Source organism: Schistocerca piceifrons, chromosome 7, assembly GCF_021461385.2.
Source record: "Schistocerca piceifrons isolate TAMUIC-IGC-003096 chromosome 7, iqSchPice1.1, whole genome shotgun sequence".
NCBI lineage: Eukaryota > Metazoa > Arthropoda > Insecta > Orthoptera > Acrididae > Schistocerca > Schistocerca piceifrons.
Window position 1 is genome coordinate 497,933,607 of NC_060144.1, and position 22,791 is coordinate 497,956,397.

At 42.1% G+C, this 22,791-nt stretch overlaps 1 protein-coding gene and 2 non-coding genes across 3 annotated transcripts in view; 1 reads left to right on the top strand and 2 right to left on the bottom strand.

Annotated features, from left to right (window-relative positions):
• The window catches only part of LOC124804725 (PIH1 domain-containing protein 1-like), a 66,343-nt gene that overhangs the window by 38,037 nt on the left and 5,515 nt on the right, over positions 1–22,791 (bottom strand). The window lies entirely within an intron of this gene.
• Trnat-ugu lies at positions 7,236–7,309 on the bottom strand. The gene has a single exon. It is a non-coding gene; the product is annotated as a tRNA-Thr (tRNA).
• Trnat-ugu lies at positions 8,054–8,127 on the top strand. The gene has a single exon. It is a non-coding gene; the product is annotated as a tRNA-Thr (tRNA).

Below are 22,791 nucleotides of genomic sequence, written 5' to 3' on the forward strand. Positions count from 1 at the left end.
ATGCAGGAATACGTCCACTTGCACGTCTCTTTCTTCACAGAAGACCACACAAAACTTTCCATAAGTATAGCTGATTGTAGTGTTGGCTGAGGATGAGATAGGCCATGGATGCTGTTGAAGGCTGTCTTTCAGAACTTCTTCAAAATATATGGTCATGGTTTGTTCAGAGATACGTCACACAACAGATTCAACTTAAGAGTTCATTACTGGAATTTGTTCAATTTTTGGCCTGTAGATGAGTCATTTAACAGTTGTTGCCACTGTGGGTACCTGGCTTGTTCCACAGCAAGTTCTCCATAAAATAAATACAGGAAAAGCAATCAGCCACTAAATTTTGCACCCCCTTTAAACAGTGAATATCTGTTGTAAACTGGCTTATGAATGCAATGTAACAGAACTGTCTTGATGAGCATTTGTCATTAACATGTTTGGGCGCAGAGGTAATGGGTTTATGATCTGTAAAAACTGTCATCGGTCAAGCTTCTATTTGCAGCACAAGGATGAATTGGCCTCCATATTTATCCAATCTGGCTCCTTGTGACTACTTTTTGTGGGCATATTGAAAGACACTGTCTATGGAACCTTCCCACCCCACTGGAGGAACATTAATTGGCTATCGGTGTGGCATTTGAATCCATTTCCATTGAAAAATTACAGGATGTGATAGGAAATTTCACTGTTCATTTGCACCACCTCCACACAGTGAGTGGTGGACATTTCGAAAAGATTGTGAAGTGATTGCAAAAACTGCTTCCAGAAGAAAAAAAAAAAAAAAAAAAGTTAAATTATGCATGCTGATACTGTATGAGCTGTACACTGAATGGCGCCATCTGTTAGAAGTGTTTTAAGTTATTTCAAAACTTCTGCATAAAATTCTTACATCTTTCCCAACCTTTTGTTGCGCTCGTATAACAATCATAGTTTTGGAGATATTTAATTTTGAAATTGGTGGCTCCTCTACTGGATACCCTGTAGAATGGAACAACAGCTGCTTCATACATGCTTCACAATGACAGATGTTCTTGTCTCTACATTACAAGTGACAAAATATAGGGCTACTATATATTATTCATTCACTTTCAAGGCTTTATATTTTCCAAAGCACTACATGTAAAAAAAAAAAAAGGCTGATGCATAAAAGCAAACATAAATTCACCAAGTTTGCATTGTGCCCATCAGCTGGCATTACAAGTGTACTTTCCGACAACAAAGTACGGAAAGAGTTTTTGTGTACTGAAATATGCAATATGTTTATCTGTTATAACAGTGCAGTTTGCTTTCAGTAGGAATCATGGAAAAGACATGCCATGTAAACAGAGCATTGTGCATTGGTATTAATAATTTAGGGGGACTGGTTGCCTCTGTAAACAGAAAAGTAATGGTCGACAATGTGTGCTACATGCAACCGTGGAGAGGGTGAGAAAGTTCCGTACGCAGCCCAAAAAAATCAAGAGTCAGTGCAAGCTATGAACTTTGAATACCATAGCATATTGTGTAGGGGATTTTGCAATGGTGTTTACATTTCAAACCATACTATCTGTACCCTGTGCAACGATTAAAACCAGAAGATCACGGCTGGCGCTTAGGAAGTACCAGAGGATGAACAGCTCACCTTCAAGCCGATACTCAGTGATGAAGCAACCTTCGATTTATCTGGAAAGGTTAATCGCAACAATCAGAGTGTGGGGCACTAAAAATCCTCATGAAATTGTGGTGCATGAACAAGATCCACCAAAGGTTAATTTTTGCTGTGCAAATGTCACAGATGAAGCTATATGGGCTGCTTTTCTTCTGTGAGAAGAGTGTGATGGGTACCTCTTACCTTGATACATTGCTGTAATGGTTGTTTCCATAGCTGACTGCTGTTTCTGAGAATTTCATTTTCCAACAAGTTGGAGCACACCCTTTTGGAGCACTGATGTTCGTCACTACCAGAATGATGAACTTTCGCATTCCTGGATTGGGTGTAGTGTAGAAGGTGATATAGCTCTGTGCCCTTGCCCCCCCCCCCCCCCCCCTCCCTCCACCAAGTTGCCTGACATAAGGCCTTGTGACTTTTTCCTCTGGGGTACATTAAGGACCATGTTTGATACCCCCACTGCCAAGAATGCTGGAACAGCTCAGTGTGATGACCACTGACACCATGTTGCTCCTTTAAGATATGGAACAGACATGACTACTGTTTGGCTGAGTGTCATATAACCATAGGGGTGCTCTGAGAACATTTTTAGAGTGCAAAATACAAACTTGGTGAGTTTACAGTTCTATTCAGGCATAAATTATATTTGTACACGTAATATTCTGGAAAGTACAGAGCTCTGTAAACAAATGTGCCATCTGCAGCATCCTTGCGTCGCATTTACTATTAAAAATTTAACTACACCCTTGCCATACACTAAATGGAATAAAACTTTGTGTAACAGTTTGTAGTGTTAATAGCTTATTACCATAGCAATTTAAGCCTCATATCGACAGTGCTTTTTGAAATACATGAAGAACATAATTTAGAGTTTTCACAAATAAGTAACTTCCTGACAAGTTCGTGCATATTATAAGTAAAAGTCAGCAAAGAAGTTTGAGAATGTTTCTAGTCTTTCAATAACGTAGCAAAACAATCTTCTGTAAAATACCTTATTTTAGAAAATAATTTTCATTTTTAAAGACATATAATTTATGTACATAATGCCAATTTTCTTGTTTTTATTGTCATAGTGGGTGAGGGACCAAATGTAGTGGAAAAATGTGAATTGTAAGAAGCCAGTTTATGGTACTCTTGACTTATAAAATGTAGTACAGTAGTTCACATATTTAAAGAGGGGATTAATTTGCTTTTATGTTTTATTTGAAACATTTTATTTAATACTTTTGTCTAAAGTAACTTGATAACTGGATGGATTCAAGAGATAAACTGTGGGCACATGTAAATCAAAATCATAAGAAAAGTTCAGCTTGGAACATCGACAACATTACAATATATGCTTTCCCCACACATACCCTAGTATCCCTATCCTTCCTCTAACTCACTATGGATTGCTGCTTTCATTCAGTGTAACAGTTGCAAACTGGCCAGAGTTTCCAAAGACAGCAGTCATGTGTGCGTGAGGAATGCCTGCTTGTGCGAATGTATGTGTGTTTTCCTTTGTTTCCTGAAGAAGGCTTTGGCCAAAAGCTCAGTGTGTAACAGACTTCTCATTGTGCCTGTTTGCAACTCAACACATCTTTACAGTGAGTAGCAATCTATCCTTTTCATAATAGTGTTAAAATTATACAAGAGTTTTTTTGCATGCATTGGGTCTGTGAGCAGTATTGTGATCAGGAGTTCAAGAGAGAGTCAGTGCTAGGCTCTTGTTGTGATTGGATTTCTCACACTGGGCTCTGTAAAAATATATTAATTATAAGCAGTCACGAAATTTAGGAGACTGAAACATATCTGAACATGTTTAAGAATGGATGTAAATGGCTATTATGCAAATTTTGTATTTTTTGTGCAAATTATGACTGACTCAAATAAATAAAATTCCTTGTGGCATACCATGCAACTGTAACCGAGAACTTATACAGGGTGTTTGGAAATTCCCATTACAAACATCTAGGACTTGTGCAGGAGAGTGAGTACATAATATTTTGAATAGGAACTCATGTCCAGAAATATACCATATCTTTTCTATGTTGGTTTCAATTCATGTCCATGTCTGCTGAGGTAAAGAGAAAAGTCTCAGAGTTGCTTGTTCTCGTACACAGTAGGGCAGACAGGATAACGTGTACTACATCAGTCACCTGATGTCACTTAATGTCTGCTTTGCTGCGAGACTTGTTCAAAGCCTGTGAGTCTCTGATACAGTAATAATGTAGACAAACAATGTTCAAGTGTTAATACAAACAAATGTGCTTAAGTGATAAATGGATGTTTCATTACATTTCCTGTCGAATTGTTACCTAATAACTGTACCGCGTCATGCCTAATTCAATTCGTTAAGCAGGAGTGGGCGAGTTAAACATCTGAATTGAAAGTGTCATAGAACAGGAATGCTATTTTTCCAGACATGGCTTCCTATTCAAAATATTACGTACTCACTCCCCTCTACAAATCCTAGAAGTTTGTAACGGGAATTTCCGTACACCCTGTAGTTGAAAGTGAACATTCACAAGGCACTGTGCGAGCATCAGAACCATGGAAATTTGCATGTATTTTGGGTAATAGGTAAGGTGAAAACCTTCAACTGGCTACTGGGGAATGTATGTGTTGTACGCGCGAATGCTGTATTCCAAACTGTATATAGTGTGAAATTGGTGGCATAAAAATGGCTCTGAGCACTATGGGACTCAACTGCTGAGGTCATTAGTCCCCTAGAACTTAGAACTAGTTAAACCTAACTAACCTAAGGACATCACAAACATCCATGCCCGAGGCAGGATTCGAACCTGCGACCGTAGCGGTCTTGCGGTTCCAGACTGCAGCGCCTTTAACCGCACGGCCACTTCAGCCGGCTATTGGTGGCATAAATTTGTATTTAAAAGTGACAACATATAGTTTTCTTTCAAAAAATTTCACTCATTTGGGTGTCAGCCAGACCAAGAACTTGAAATCATTTTTGCACCCTGTCGACACAAGTAGTGTGGTTAGTATTTCTAACAGTTTTTCTTGTCGAGAACCTTGTGCCAGGGTGTCTATGAAGGATTGACCTAAAGGTGAGTGAACAATTTCTTATGCAGGACTACATACCATGCTACCACAACTGTGTTGCTACATTGTTGACTTGCGGCCCATTCATACTCTTCACAACACTTAGAAAAGAGAACTCTCCAATTGACATACAAGTATGTTTCATATCACTGGACATCCAGCAGATAGTAGTGCTTTTTTCCTAACAATTTCTTGTCAACTGTGGAGAATGTTACTGACACAATCTGTTTGGATATGGGGCAGTCAAATGAAAACAAGACAGATGGAAGAAAGGAAGTATAATGTTTATTGTTTCAAGAGTAATCACCATAACTGTTAACACATTTATTCCACTGTCAGACAGGATGGTCAATGCCTTCATAGAAAAATGTTTGCAGCTGCTTGCAGAATCATGTTTGTATGCAGACGTGCACCTCTTCGTACAAAGCAGATAAATTGTATGGAGGTTTTGTAAGGGCTACTTTATGAAACTTCTGCAAAGTACTTGAAACAAGCTCAGCAACATGTGGGCAGGTCCACAGTGGGGATAAATGTATTAAAAGTTATAGCTATACTTTTTAAATAATGAACAGTCTACTTACTTTTGTTCCATCTGTCTCTTTTTCATTTGACAACCCCTTATATTATGAATTCACTGCTTTGATAGAACTACTAAGTTTTGATCTGGCAAAATGGGTTACTAATTTAGAACAGCTAATAGTTATAATGGACCCAAAGAGTGAGATGCTAATCTATGGAAACAGGTTCAAGACATGTACTAGAACACAGAAACAGACAGATTTTAGTTGAATGCAGCAGCCATAAAAAATAGTTACATTCAGGCCCAACTAATATGAGAAAGGAAATTGTTATTCCAGAATACATTTTGCAGATGTACTGAGTAGCTACAATCAGATATATTACCATCAAGGTCTCCAGTATAAATTTCATGATGGTTACCAACTCGACTGTACATCTTTTGCAATGCTTCCGAGAAAGCACATTGCTATCCTGGATGTACACTCGAAAGGCGATGGACTATTCCACGTGCAAGGAAAACTTCATGTAACATATCATTGTTTGCTTAATCTGTAGCAAAACCAGACTTACATCTGTCAAGATGGCAGCTCTGCCATGTTTCAAGTTATTAGCACCATTAATACTGCTACTTAAGCACACCAGTACAGTATGACACTATCAAATTAATTCTGTAGACATATGTTACACTAGCTTTGGGTTGGATACACAATTATCTGAATCAACGGAAGACATTTATATGCATCTGGGGTCTGGAAATCCATATGTATATGTCAATGAAGACATTAACTTGGACAGTAAGTCCAGTTGATCATCTTGAAATGAGGAAGCCATGATAATTAAATACTCTTTACCACTGGTAGAAGAATCTCAATGGCTTTCACACTCTGAATCATGATGGCCATCCAACACATTATCTACGACACAGAAAAGAAAGGAAGCACATGCAGCATATAATGAGCATTGTTGCACCTTTCAGCATTATAGAGTGCTCCAAATTTATATCAAATTGGATGGTGATTTGTATGCCTAACTGGCTAATATGACTCATTCACCAAATTTCCAAGCAAAGATGTTTCATGCTGCTAATGAGAAACTGCCTGAATTACGGAATATGTTACCTACTTCACAGACTCATTATTAGCTTGCTGAGGACAGCATTAAGTGGAAATTCAACACCTGCCATGCAGATTGGAAGGGAGGATGGTGGGCACTTTCAAATGCTAGAGCTGACAAACAACTCAAAGGTAAGTACAAGTACATAGATAGGCTGGTACGTAGGTCAGAGAGCTGACAAGGGCTTCCTCAGAGCTCATTAGTGGCAAGAGAAACCCCACCTGCATCTGACACCCCACACCAACTCTATTACGAGTGAAGACAGTTAAAGAGTAAAAAATGCATTCTAGCAGGAAGATTAATAACAAAGTAAGAATGATAAAAATATAATGGACATCAGTGGGACCAAAATTAATAAAATGAGGCGAGAGAAATAATCAGGTCAGAAGGTGAGTGAGGCAGCTGAGTGTCCTGAAGAATTCTGCAAGTGATGGCTGCATCTCCCAAATCCAGCCTGCATCTCCCAAATTCATCCCATCCCTGATTAAAAGTTTTTAAAGGAGAAGCAGCACCTGCTATTAGTAGGAAAGCTACCCCTAAGATGGATAATAGAGTATGGCAAAAAAAGAGGCTAAGTGCATCTAAAATCAATTAAAACAGAGAAAAAAAAGGGATGACCAATGCAGCTGGCAAAGGGGGTAAGGTTGATGGTCCCCAGACTCAGCATGCGATGCAAGATTCCCAAGACGAACCACCTTACCCACACCTTGAATGTGGTTTAAAACATGATATCTGAGAATAAAAACTGCTTTCACAAAGAAAATGTAGAACAGGTTCAACTGTATGGGTATTGTAAACCAATACTAGAGATAAATATCCAGAAGACGATACTTAGCATGGAATAAATGATGATTAACTGACATCCTCAGCTGCCAACAGGTGTTGTTGATATACCTCGATGTGGACAGCTGAAAATGTGTGCCCCGACCGGGACTCGAACCCGGGATCTCCTGCTTACATGGCAGACGCTCTATCCATCTGAGCCACCGAGGACACAGATGAATAGCGTGACTGCAGGGACTTATCCCTTGCACGCTTCCCATGAGACTCACATTCCCAACTGTCCACAATTCTACATATGTATTGTACCTTATAGACATTTGCCCAGCCACTCACTCATTACTCGCGCACACTTTGGCAATTCCCGTAAGAGTTTGGGCAACCTGTGCGCATTCGCACAGACGAAGGTCAATGGCTGGCTAGCCTTTAACTGGGTGGGCAAATGTCTATAAGGTACAATACATATGTATAATTGTGGAAGCATGCAAGGGATAAGTCCCTGCAGTCGCGCTATTCATTTGTGTCCTCGGTGGCTCAGATGGATAGAGCCTCTGCCATGTAAGGAGGAGACCCCAGGTTCGAGTCCCGGTCGGGGCACACATTTTCAGCTGTCCACATCGAGGTATATCAACAACACCTGTCGGCAGCTGAGGTTGTCAGTCATCATTTATTCCAGGGAAAAGCTGCACGGTCATCAACAGTAACTGTTCTTTCGAGAACAAGTTACTGTCTTCGTATATATAGTTAAAGGTTACCCAGCCATTGACCTTCGTCTGTGCAAATGCGCACAGGTTGCCCAAACTCTTACGGGAATCGCCAAAGCGCACGCGAGTAATGAGTGGGTGGGCAAATGTCTATAAGGTACAATACATATGTAGAATTGTGGACAGTTGGGAATGTGAGTCTCACGGGAAGCGTGCAAGGGATAAGTCCCTGCAGTCGCGCTATTCATCTGTGTCCTTGGTGGCTCAGATGGATAGAGCGTCTGCCATGTAAGCAGGAGATCCCGGGTTCGAGTCCCGGTCGGGGCACACATTTTCAGCTGTCCACATCGAGGTATATCAACAACACCTGTTGGCAGCTGAGGTTGTCAGTTAGTCATCATTAATTCCAGGGAAAAGCTGCACGGTCATCAACAGTGACTGTTCTTTCGAGAACAAGTTACTGTCTTCGTATATATACTTAGCATGGAGATCCAGATGGAGGCGGCATTCCACCATGATGTGAGCTACTCCCTAAAAGCACGACACGGGGGTGGCTCATTAAATAAAATGAAGCTATAGGTTAATGTGGTATGACTGATCTGGCGACACAAGGCAGTGGATTCCTTCTGAAGGGACTGGAAGGAGGAGCATTATGCACCCACAGCCTCTTTGATAGTTCAGAGTTTCTCAGAGGGAGCAGTATCCCACCGGATGTACTTTCATCTCGAAGTGAGGAGAAGTCTTATTTGCACCTGCAAAACCACACTTGGAATTGTCAGAGCAAATGATGGGCAAGTAATCACTTCTCTAGCCAGACGATCGACCATTTTATTTCCTGGGATAATCACATGGCTTGGGGGCCAGAGAAAGACAATTGAGCAGGCAGTATAATTGATGTAAGAAAGAGTCATAAATAGCAGGTATCAGAAAGTGACAAGGATAATATTGATCAATAGCCTGGAGACTGTTCATGGAATCACTACAAATTAAAATTTTGTCAATGGAGGTAAGTTTAACAAATCGTGGAGTTCTGATAATGACTATCATCTAACCCTGTAAAAACACTATGTTTCTGGCAACAAATGTTATACCTGACTACGGACTATGGCTGTGGCTGCCCGGGATACTGCCCACATTGAGGCTGACCCCTCACCCGTGGTAGAGTGGGAGGTCGTCTCGAGGTGTGGCAGGGGGCGAAAGACATTCTGGAGGGCTGAACGGAAGGCCTCTCCAGTTTGTCTGATGAACCAGTTTCAGGCTCTGTCTCTGGCTGATATTGATCTTCAGCGGGACATGGCTGCTTGTCCTGTTCCAGAGTTTGCCCCTCAGTCTGCAAGATCCGGGTGGTTGCAGAGGGTAGGCTTACTGGTAGTTGGGAGCTCCAACGCCAGGCGCGTAATGGGGCCCCTTAGGGATACGGCAGCAAGAGAGGGGAAGAAAACCAATGTGCACTCCGTGTGCATACCGGGTGGAGTCATTCCTGATGTGGAAAGGGTCCTTCCGGATACCATGAAGGGTACAGGGTGCACACATCTGCAGGTGGTCGCTCATGTCGACACCAATGATGTGTGTCGCTATGGATCGGAGGAAATCCTCTCTGGCTTCCGGCGGCTATCTGATTTGGTAAAGACTGCCAGTCTCGCTAGCAGGATGAAAGCAGAGCTCACCATCTGCAGCATCGTCGACAGGACTGACTGCGGACCTTTGGTACAGAGCCGAGTGGAGGGTCTGAATCAGAGGCTGAGACGGTTCTGCGACCGTTTTGGCTGCAGATTCCTCGACTTGCGCCATAGGGTGGTGGGATTTCGGGTTCCGCTGGATAGGTCAGGAGTCCACTACACACAGCAGGCGGTTACACGGGTAGCAGGGGTTGTGTGGCGTGGACTGGGCGGTTTTTTAGGTTAGATGGCCTCGGGAAAGTACAGAAAGGGCAACAGCCTCAAAGGGTGCGGGGCAAAGTCAGGACGTGCGGGGACCAAGCAGCAATCAGTATTGTAATTGTAAACTGTCGAACCTGCATTGGTAAAGCACCGGAACTTCAAGCGCTGATAGAAAGCACCGAAGCTGAAATCGTTATAGGTACGGAAAGCTGGCTGAAGCCAGAGATAAATTCTGCCGAAATTTTTACAAAGGCACAGACGGTGTTTAGAAAGAATAGATTACATGCAACTGGTGGTGGCGTGTTTGTCGCTGTTAGTAGTAGTTTATCCTGTAGTGAAATAGAAGTGAATAGTTCCTGTGAATTATTATGAGTGGAGGTTACACTCAACAACCGAGCTAGGTTAATAATTGGCTCCTTTTACCAACCTCCCGAATCAGCAGCATTAGTGGCAAAACAACTGAGAGAAAATCTGGAATACATTTCACATAAATTTTCTCAGCATTTTATAGTCTTAGGTGGAGATTTCAATTTACCAGATATAGACTGGGACACTCAGATGTTTAGGACAGGTGGTAGGGACAGAGCATCGAGTGACATTATACTGAGTGCACTATCCGAAAAGTACCTCGAGCAATTAAACAGAGAACCGACTTGTGGAGATAACATCTTGGACCTACTGATAACAAACAGACCCGAACTTTTCGACTCTGTAAGTGCAGAACAGGGAATCAGTGATCATAAGGCCATTGCAACATCCCTGAATATGGAAGTTAATAGGAATCTAAAAAAAGGGAGGAAGATTTATCTGTTTAGCAAGAGTAATAGAAGGCAGATTTCAGACTACCTAACAGATCAGAACGAAAATTTCTGTTCCGACACTGACAATGTTGAGTGTTTATGGAAAAAGTTCAAGGCAATCGTAAAATGCGTTTTAGACAGATACATGTCGAGTAAAATCGTGAGGGATGGGAAAAACCCACCGTGGTTCAACAACAAAGTTAGGAAACTACTGCGAAAGCAAAGAGAGCTTCACTGCAAGTTTAAATGCAGCCAAAACCACTCAGACAAACAGAAGCTAAATGATGTCAAAGTTAGTGTAAGGAGGGCTATGCGTGAAGCTTTCAGTGAATTCGAAAGTAAAATTCTATGTACCGACTTGACAGAAACTCCTAGGAAGTTCTGGTCTTACGTTAAATCAGTAAGTGGCTCGAAACAGCATATCCAGACACTCCGGGATGATAATGGCACTGAAACAGAGGATGACATGTGTAAAGCTGAAATACTAAACACTTTTTTCCAAAGCTGTTTCACAGAGGAAGACCGCACTGCAGTTCCTTCTCTAAATCCTTGCACAAACGAAAAAATGGCTGACATCAAAATAAGTGTCCAAGGAATAGAAAAGCAACTGGAATCACTCAACAGAGGAAAGTCCACTAGACCTGACGGGATACCAATTCGATTCTACACAGAGTAAGCGAAAGAGCTTGCCCCACTTCTAACAGCCGTGTACTGCAAGTCTCTAGAGGAACGGAAGGCTCCAAATGATTGGAAAAGGGCACAGGTAGTCCCAGTCTTCAAGAAGGGCCATCGAGCAGAAGTGCAAAATTATAGATCTGTATCTCTGACGTCGATCTGTTGTAGAATTTTAGAACATGTTTTTTGCTCGCGTATCATGCCATTTGTGGAAACCCAGAATCTACTATGTAGGAATCAATATGGATTCTGGAAACAGCGATCGTGTGAGACCCAACTCGCTTTATTTGTTCATCAGACCCATAAAATATTAGATACAGCCTCCCAGGTAGATGCTATTTTCCTTGACTTCCGGAAGGCGTTCAATACAGTTCCGCAGTGTCACCTGATAAACAAAGTAAGAGCCAACAAAATATCAGACCAGCTGTGTGGCTGGATTGAAAAGTTTTTAGCAAACAGAACACAGCATGCTGTTCTCAATGGAAAGATGTCTACAGACGTTAAAGTAACCTCTGGCATGCCCCAGGGGAGTGTTATGGGACCATTGCTTTTCACAATATATATAAATGACCTAGTAGATATTGTCAGAAGTTCCATGCGGCTTTTCGCGGATGATGCTGTAGTATACAGAGAAGTTGCAGCATTAGAAAACTGCAGCGAAATGCAGGAAGATCTCCAGCGGATAAGCACTTGGTGCAGGGAGTGGCAACTGACCCTTAACATAGACAAATGTAATCTATTGTGAATACATAGAAAGAAGGATCCTTTATTGTATGATTATATGATAGCAGAACAAACACTGGTAGCAGTTACTTCTGTAAAATATCTGGGAGTATGCGTGCGGAACGATTTGAAGTGGAATGATCATGTAAAATTAATTGTTGGTAAGGCGGGTACCAGGTTGAGGTTCATTGGGAGAGTCCTTAGAAAATGTAGTCCATTAACAAAGGAGGTGGCTTACAAAACACTTGTTTGACCTATACTTGAGTATTGCTCATCAGTGTGGGGTCCGTTCCAGGTCGGGTTGACGGAGGAGATAGAGAAGATCCAAAGAAGAGCGGCACGTTTCGTCACAGGGTTATTTGGTAAGCGTGATAGCATTACGGAGATGTTTAGCAAACTCAAGTGGCAGACTCTGCAAGAAAGGCGCTCTGCATCGCGGTGTAGCTTGCTGTCCAGGTTTCGAGAGGGTGTGTTTCTGGATGAGGTATCGAATATATTGCTTCCCCCTACTTATACCTCCCAAGGAGATCACAAATGTAAAATCAGAGAGATTCGAGCGCATACGGAGGCTTTCTGGCAGTCGTTCTTCCTGCGAACCATACGCGACTGGAACAGGAAAGGGAGGTAATGACAGTCGCACGTAAAGTGCCCTAAAGTGCCCTCCGCCACACACTGTTGGGTGGCTTGCGGAGTATAAATGTAGATGTACCTGACAAGTGGGAAATTTTAGACCCTATCCCACCCTATCTATGGTTTTAAAGCTGTTAGTATAAACCACAGTAGCACCCTAATATTCCTGACAGACTGATACTGAAAGGTCATGGGGGCAATACACTTTAGCTCCTTGAAATAGATTGGTCCCAATTTGTGATCTGGGTACTAATCAAGGTGGAGTGTGCAAAAAACATGGACACCACTTTCAAAGGTTATCAAGTGGAGATCCCGGCAGAGGCCCTCGAGGTGCATTCCAGTTGCTAATACCACCCAATGGTTGGTGTCAGGGGGTCAATGCAACTTGTATGCAGAAAGAATTTGATAAATTGGATGATTATGAATTTGTCGAAACTGAGGACGGAATATATCCACTTTAGCAAGGAGACTGTTATGACAGTAGCCTGGAAGGAGTCAGCAGCCAGTTTTACCCCACAATGATTGGCTGTGTCCGACAGTTTCAAAGCTGAAGTGCCATTGAGCCATAAATATGGCAGCCATAGTAAAACTGGGACATGACCAGGGCCCAGCCTAATTGGGTCAAGGCCCTGGCCCGATAAATATGGAGGAAAGTGATGATGACAATGACAATGGTGATTGGTTTAAAGGGATTAAACATCTAGGTTACCAATCCCTTGTTGCACTGATAATTCATAAAATAATGTGGGAGGAGAAAAGGGGAACTGGCAGTTCCAGGTTTCGTGACATTATGGTTGTCATTGAAAATTTGCATGCAGTTGCTTACTTATGACAGATGGCTGGCCACGAAAAACTGCAGCTGGCCACTAGAAGATAATCAAATAAGGATCATCATAGCCAGCAGTACAATAATAGGGTGAGAAAATGAAGACTATAAGTACTAGAGAATCAATTAGCTTAAACTATCAGAGAAATAAAATAAATAAATAAAAAATTTAAAAATGCATAACAGTGCTGAGGTAGAAAGTAATTGTAGGTGGTTTGGGTCACACATCGCACCAAGAGGTACTCCCACGACATACACGCCTGAGACCCAATACCGAGCTACAGTACATTTTATTATAAAACCCACTTTCCCTCAGGAAATTTACGTCTTTCATAGTTGCTATCTCATCCTCCCCAAGTATCTGAGATAGGGAGGTAGCCATATGAAGGCTTGACTCAGATCAGCCTACAGGGCACACACTTTGAGAATATGGGCTACACCTTGGCGGTCCCCTTGATTGTTCTCAGCTTCTTTAGGTTCAACATAGCCTGTCATTCCATATCCCAGGTTTTCAAAATTTGTTGGTGCAGTTGCAATCATAGGTCTGTGCCCAGTACTCTGATTTCAAGTTTGTCTCTTGTGGTTGCTTCTTTAGCTAATTTATTAGTGAGTTCATTTCCCAAAATACCTACACAGCTGTGTCCAAATGAATGGTACACTGGTTCCGGAGATGTGAAGGTCTACTAAAGTGCGCGTCATTTATGTTGGCGGCCGAGTTTAGGTTCGTTCTACGCATCTGACGTCACAAAACACAGTCACCCAATGAACAGAGAACGACGTTGCCAGATTTCGACTGCAGTGCAGAGCACGGACGAGTGTCTTCAGTTTTAGAAACGTTGTCATAAAAAAAGTAACTGAACAAAGCAATGTCTTGATAGCTGACTTTCTTTTATAGAATGTTTGGGAAAAGCATTCTTTATACCAATTGCTTCATATTCTACATATTCTATTAATTAATTAGACCAAACAAGCAATAAGACTCCTAATTCAGGCGATAGCAAGGAAAGGTGTTTGTATCAATCTCACTAACCGCTTTTCCGCAATAAAGAACAGCGGTAATTGTTTATTTCCTATTGTACTTCGACGAAGCGTAAGTAATTCATAATCATACCAACAGTGTTTGTCAGTATTTGCGTGACGTGTTAGAGTCCTCACGGCCTTCTATAAACAGTCGAGCTGCGTTAGCGTAACGGTTAACGTGTCCGGCTTCTACGCGAAAGGTTTTGAGTTCAAACCTTGTGTGGTGCTCAATATTTTGATTATTTAAAAACAATATCGAAGTGTCTTACTTCACGAATTATATTCGTTTGAATGCAATTTTTTGAAATTTCTAGTGCTTTGTCTCTTCATTAACCCTTTCGCTGCTGCAGACACGTGCTCCCCGCATTCCGCGCTGTGCGCGATTTCGTCATCACTGCACTGCTCGGCTGTGCAGACACATGGTGTTCCCACTGCTTCGACACACTTATCATTCGATTTCACAAAAACTATTTGGCCTGAAAATTTGATTTTTACACGTCTTCTTGACTGATACCTTCCCCCCACAAATGACTTAATTTTGTTCCGATGTTCAACGCAGTTATTATGCAGCATTTTAATGTAGTAAACCATTGCACGAAATTTTGAAGAGTTTGCAGAGGTAGAAGTTCATAGCGTATACTTTCCGTATGGTCGATATTAGTTGACACAATGTTGAGAATGAAATGTGGACAAGATACGTAAATTTCATATCAAATTTACTGTATAACAATATCTCATTTAAGTACTACATAGGTGTCGCATGTAATATTGAGAAATATTCCGTCTTTCGTGATTGTAATAAAAGTTTTATTTACACCGGACGCGTTTGGCTTTATTTTAAAGCACTTCAATCAATGAAAGGTATGGCACATACACAATGGTACCTATGTTCTCCTTCTTGTTTTTGTTCCACAGTCGCAGTTTTATCAATGGTACTGAAATATATTTCTCTTCTGCAACTGTAACAAGCGACTTATTTAGACCAGACGCGTTTTTCTCTTTTGAAGCATCTTCAGTGGACAGTATTTTGTCTCCTCCATTGCCAAGTCGCCTTTCGTAGTTTTGTGCTGCGGTAACACAATATTCAACGTTTGTGTTGGCTGATCAGTGTTTTAGCAAATAAATGATGTTTGTGTGTGCCACACACAAAAATTATATTTCACATAGAGCACTTCACACACAAAAATTATATTTGACATAGCTCAGAGCACTTCACTGATAGACAATATATCCAAGTCCTAATGTTTTTGTAAGTCCACAGTTTTGTTTAATGTATTTTGTCTACTTGCTTTTGATTGATTGAAGTGCTTTAAAATAAAGCCAAACGTGCTCAGTGTTGATAAAACTTTTGTTACAGTAGCGAAAGACGGAATATTTCTCAATATTACACACGACACCTATGTGGTACTTAAATGAGATATTGTTATACAATAAATTTTGTATGAAATTTAGGTATCTTGTCCACATTTCATTCTCAACATTGTGGCAACTAAAAACGACCATGCGGAACGTATACTCTATGGACTTTTACCTCTGCAAACTCTTCAAAATTTCGTGCAATGGTTTACTATATTTAATGCTGCACAATAACTGCGTTGAACATCGAAACAAAATAAGTCATTAATGGGGGGAAGGTACCAGTCAAGAAGATGTGTAAAAATCTAATTTTTGGGCCAAATAGTTTTTGTGGAATCGAATGATAAGAGTGTCAAAGCAGTCGGAACACGATGTGTCTGCACAGGGGAGCAGTGCAGTGATGTCAAAATCGCGCACAGCGCGGAATGCAGGGAGCACGTCTCTGTAGCAGCGAAAGGGTTCATGCGGCCGCGGTGGCTTTACTTCATGAACTGCGCGCTCCCCCCTACACGTAAGCTTGCGAACTATGCTATACTATGGCGCTGCTTCTATTGGCGCGTGCGTCGTGTGCAACTGGCAACGCAGCAATCTCCAGCGTCTGGGCGGGCATGCGCGAGCCGCCAAGATAAAAGAATTGAACTATAATAGGTCTTTCACATTAGCAGACAAAAAGTTTCTGCAGTAGCATGGAGATATGCCTCGTAAGCAGCTCTGTGAGTTGCTACAAAACCATGAAATCTTTTATGGAAAGAGTTCTAAGCTACTCTGTTGATGCATGCCGAATTTAGGTACAACTGAACAAAACAGGCCTCTGAAAATGGTGGTATCAGCATTTTTCTTATGGCCATACAAGAGGTCCATCTGAATCATAGGACCACGTACACACCATGAGGGATGCCAAACAGGGATGATTAAGTATCTGAAGATGGTGACCACAAAGTTCACCAAGAGTTGCTGCCATCTGACCCTCAATGGCAGGGTACCAGATTCCACCAGGAGCTTGTCTACATGGCTCATACAGAAGACTAGTTGCCATATGCACACAACTGTGGTGGACAGGGTGCAACAAGTTCAGTACTGATGGTGCAGCCAACCTGTAGGCAACATTGGCATAGTCTAGATGGAATAAAATCAAATTTGCGGACAACTGCAGAAGAACTGTGTGGTCTCCACCAATAGAGGAGCTGTTGAGATATCAGCGGATATTAAGTTTTGTAATCCAGTCTGTCATGAACTGGAATACATGTGGTAACTATTGTACCTTATTGTTAAATAAAAGGCCTGAGAATTTGAAAGTTTCAGTGACTTCAAGTAACTTGTTACCTAGGTAAAGTTCTAAACGTGGCTGCACAGTCCTGAGTCTACGAAAGTGCTTGGTGTGAGCTTTTGTGGGAGAAACTGTTAATCATGATTCACAGCCTAGTTTTGTACTTCCTGTATGGTGAACTGTGGGTGCCGCTCTGTGGTACACAACAACATAGAGCTGTATTATTGATAAAGGTCGTCCACATACAGTGACAGTAAGACTGTGGGTCCCACTGCAGACACAATACCACTGAAATTGACACCAAAGAGTGCAGAAACGATCCCTGATGGATCCCAAGTTTTCTATAGATATTGGTGGCTGTGGGTTGAAAATATCCAAACCCAAAAATTTGGAGCTGTTGTTCCATGCTTTCATACTGTGTGATGACTGCAAGTAAGATGCAGCCACTCCCTTCTCGAGCACTGTGTGCCAACACTCCAGTGGCATCAGCTTGGTATACTTCAAAGTGCTCACAGTGGGGGCACCACAAGAGAGCAGCAATCACACCACTGGAGTCAACGGAGCCAATCAGGATGCAACCTCATGTGATTAAGTTGCATCGTCACAGCCCGGATGGGGAGATTCGTCTGGTGGGCATCCTGGTGTACAGAGCAGGTCTCCTCTCAGTCGCGATGCGGTTACTGTGATAGTGTTTATGGGAGAAGTTTGGCTATGGACATGAACATGAATAATTATGCTGAGCTATGTTTCACCTTGTTTTCAGAATAAACCTTCGAAGTTGTAATTAATGCCAACTTTCCATTTGGTAGTTTGTACCTGGGACACAACAAATTTCCCAGGTTTCAAGTCAGTCCTCTGGAGACGAGTTAAGGGATTTGGAAGTTTTTTTTTTCTTTTTTTCCATCTGTCAGTGAATCGATAGTGTTTCTGTGCCTGTTAATTAAGTTGGTGGTTTTTTTCTCTTCTTGTGTGCTATTTAGATATTCCGTTATTAGTACAGCATGCTGCCCTCAGATCCTATATTGTGGTTCTTCTGCTGTCACTTTTGTGTTTTGTCCTGCTCTTAGTCTTCATGCTAGTATATTTAGTGACTGTCAACGCATAAGACTTGTTAAAATATCAAAACAAGAAGAACCTTTTCTTGACGTTCCAGTTACTGAAGTTTGTAATTTACAGGCTCAGCAAACCAACAAGTTGACTGAGGCATTAAAACAGTCTGTCGCCCTGAATAATCAGCAGCAGCAACAGTCAACTTTTGGTTCCAGTCATACCTCCATTCCATCAGTTCGACCCAGAGAAAGAGGAATCGGACATGTATAAACACCAGTTGGTGGCACATCTCAGCATCTATAATGCATCACAAGAGGTGCAAAAAAATTTTTTCTTATCCGTTGTAGGCACCTATACCTACAACCTTTGCCTGAAACTCAGTCCTGACTACCGTCCAGAGCAGTTGTCGATGGACTGTATCCTCTCATTGCCAGACAGTTATTTTGAATAACAAGTGTCAGTAGCAGCTGCGTGGTTCAATTTTTTTCATCAATGTAAGCATTCCTCGGTGGGTCAAGGAACTAAAAGGGTTGTTATGACTGTGTCGATTTAATTGTGACTGCGGTAAAAATTTCAATGATCAAATGATGTGTGATGCGATAGTGCAGAACTTGTCAGCCTCTAGAATATCTGCAGCTGTCTTACAGCATCGAAATCCTTCCCTTCAGGACGCACTAAACGTTACTGACAGTCATAAAGTTAGTTTCAATACGGAATGGTCCCGAAATTGCTATGGGGGTACATGAGAAGCTACTTGAAGGACACTGTCCACGAGAGAAAAATTAAACATTTCAAATTCATCCATACCAAAAATGTTAAGTGGTTCTAAAGATTCTGACACTATAAAACAAACCATGTGTGTGTGACTTTTGTAGTGCACAGACAAACTACAACTACGTAAGACTGGGATCGTCGCATCATTGTATGCAGGCAAAACTTTGATACGGGGAGATAACTACGTGGAACCGAGGAGTAGATATATATGCTCGTTCAACTAGGTGGCAGCAGCTCATAAATCCAAATGCAATTGTACCGGTAACCTATCGATGAATAAATCGATAAATAATTTGTTTGCAGTCTTACTAGACTGCAGAGAAACTGATGTAACCTTTATTCTAAAAGTCCCTGTGACGTACACATTGACATTGTATACCTGAAATGATGTGTAAAAGGCTGTTATGTTGCTGTCTACACTCAGAGCTTATCGCATTAACTGCAAAACTGGTAGCCCAATCTGAACCATTGTTACATGACGTTGCCACAAATTCACATTTCAAAGCATTGTCTGGAGAATTACTGTCAGAGTCAACACAACCACAACCAAGTGAGTTGGAGGCAGCAGATTGGAGTCCAGGACCTGCCACATCATCTGTGGTGAAAGATATGAGTTCCAATACTACTCTCGATGTAGCTACTGACTGATGTGTGATGGCTTGTGACACAACAGCGATATGCTAGGCAACCAAATCTAACAGTATGAACTAAATGTAAAGACAGCAAGCAAATTGGAAGACCACTTGTGAAATGCTGCTCGCCAGATACAAAAGACAGTCGTTTGCCTATTGAATAGTGACAGGTGATGAAAAATGGATATATTTTGAGAATCCTAAGCATCGTAAATCATGGCAAACTATCGACATCCACTGCAAGACCAAACCACTTTGGAAAGAAGACAATGCTCTGTGTTTGGCAGGATCAGAAGAGTGTTATCTATTATGTGCTGCTGAAACCTGATGAGGCCATTAACGCTGATTGCCACTAACAGTAAATGATCAATTTAAATCAAGCATTATGTGAAAAATAACCAGAACAAGGAAAAAGGCAACACAAAGTCATACTGCTCCATGATAACACCCCATCACACACAGCAAAATGAGTCAGGGAAATGATCCAGGCATTCAGTTGTGAAATACTAGGTCATGCAGCTTATTCTCCAGACTTGGTTCCGTCCGATTATCATCTACTTGCATCGCTTGGACATGTTCTTGCTGAACAACACTTCAATTCGTATAAAAATGTACGAAAATGACTCACTGAAACTGCATTCATAGCCTGGAGGAGAGGTAGGAGAAATGTACAAAGAGCAATGGAGATTATTTTGAATAAAATATTGTTTATCAGTTTCAAACAACAGACATGTAATTACTGCAACCAAATTCTGGTTTCATACTTCTACACCTGGTAAGAATGTCTCGCCAGTGAAAGAACAAATGTGACTGAGGGTTCGAGTGGCGGCTACCAGTTCTACAGTGAATATACAGTATCCATTCAGTGGAATAGTAGTTTACTGCATCTTTTGTGTGTGTGCGTGTGTTTAAAAACCAGTTCATCTGTTGACTGTAAAACCACCAGTGTATACAAATTCCAAACCTGGAAATGCGACAAGGATGGCCGGCAACATGCAGTGAAAGATCTTGGAGTCAACAGAGTCTTTCAGCCCAAAGGATATGTCCAAACGGATCTGAGGATGGGTACACACCATGTGGGCATGCTTGATTGCTTCCTGACAAGAGGTGACAGTGGAGGAAATCAGAGTTCAGGGCAGAGACGTTGTATGCCAACTGCAATTGTGGCTCCAGTCCTGAATTGCTGTGGTGGGAGGTGGATCTCTCTACTATGGAAAAGGACACGGTAGTTTGGATGCTCAGGGGAGTAGCAAATGTGTATCGCATGCTTGAGCAGCAGTTGTTAATACCTGCTCTGTAGTGGAGTAAGGACCCCAGCCTCCACGGGTAGGCTGTTCACAAGCCAGGTCCAAAAGGCACCTGTCACCAGTCAGACTCCACAATGGTGTATTGGGTCCAGCATCCACAATGCTGAAGGCAATGCCGAGCCATATGCCAGACTTTCATACTCAAGACGGGACAGTACGAGGGCTGCATACTGTTGCAGAAGTGTAGAACAGTCTGCACTCCAGCTGGTGTTACTGAGGCAGCAAAGAGTATTAAGGTATGACTAGCTCGTTCACTTAAGTTGGGGAAGATGGGGAGTCAATGTCAATCGGGCATCATAGACGACCCCAGAGAGCGAAAGATCAACACATGGAGCAATTGGTCACCGAGGTATAATTCTGGTTGTGGGTGGACAGTATGATGGCAACAGATGTGCACAATGTATGTCGTGGCAGCTGAAAAATTGAAGCCATGGGCAAGAGCCCATGACTGCACCTTTTATATGACGCCATGCAGTTGGTTTCCAACACTCACAGTGGAGGAGCAATAGAACATGTAAAAATCGTCAGCATACAGAGAGCGACAGCTGATGCTAGATTATTGATAGCCACTAGAAAACATGGCACACTCAATATAAAGCCCTGTATGATCCTACCTCTTGTATATGAGAGGGTGGCAGGGAGGAAGGTTACTGTGAGAAGCAACAACTTGAACTGGAAAATATGATGTGACAAGAAGTTTCAGACAGAAATCTAGAATGGGCCCTAGAGCCTACTCGTGTACGCTGACGAGGATGTGAAGACACCTTATGAGGTCATAGGACTCCTGAAAGTCAAAAAAGAAGTGATAAGTGTTGACGTCGGGCAAAACCTGAACAGACAGAAGACTCCAGACACACAAAAGTGTCAGCAGTAAAACAATGTTGGTGAAAACCACCCTGGAACAGAGCTAAAAGTCCCCGAGATTCAAGGTACCAACATGACTACCAATTCACCACATGTTCAAGCAATTTGCAAAAAACACTGGTGAGACTAAATGGGTGGTAGCATGACCCATCTTCAGGTGGTGTTTATGGAGTTTCATAACTAAGACAGCCTCACTTTCTCACCACTGACGTGGGAATTCAATCTTGCTCCAGATATGATTAAAAATGGCAAGGATGTGACATTGGCAATCCACCAATAGGTGTCTGAACATTTGGCTGTGGATGCAGTCTGGCCCCGGAGCCATATCAGGGAAGAGAACTAGGGTACTGAGGAATTCCCACTAACTGAACAGAGCATTATGGGGAAGTGGGTAATCTATATTGATAGGTAAGTGAATTCGCTCCACCCGCTGTTTGTCATGAAATGTTGGCTGATAATTCTCAGATGCAAAGGGTTCAAGCAAAGCGCAGAGCAAAATGTTTGGTGACAGAATCTGGGTCAGTGTAGGTGACACCATTCAGGGAAACACCAGGTGCACCTGGTGTCCATAGAGGAACTAAATCTTTGTCCATGCATGCAAAGGAGGGGTATGCAGTCCAATGGCAGTAACGTACCGTTCCCAGGTTATTTGTTTCTGTCGTTTTATTTCGTGGTGGACTCGGGCACTGAGCCATTTAAAGGCAATGAGGTCCTCTATCAATGGATGTCACTTATGGGACTGGAGAGACTGTCTGTGCATCTCTAATGGCCTTGGCGATTTCTGAATTCCACCAAGATATTTTCTTCCGATGGGGGGTCCAAAGGAAGAGGGGTTCGCTAAGTCTGCTGCCAATATAATGGCTGGGGTCGTGCTCTGGAGAGTTGCATATATTTTCTATACGGTGGGGTGGTATGGGTGATGGTAAAGGCAATGGCGTACCAATCAGCATTATTAACAGCCCAACTGGGAGGACACTCAGGTTAGTGATGCTGATGGAGGGCAGGACGATTGGAATATGATCACAGTTGCACAGTTCATCATAGACTCTCCAATGTAAGGAGAGGAGAAGACCAGGGATGCAAATGGAAAGATCAATGGTCAAATTAAGATCCATACACCACACTGAAGTGTGTGGCAACGCTGATGTTCAAGAGGCAAAGACTGAGCTATGCAAGCAAAGTTTTGA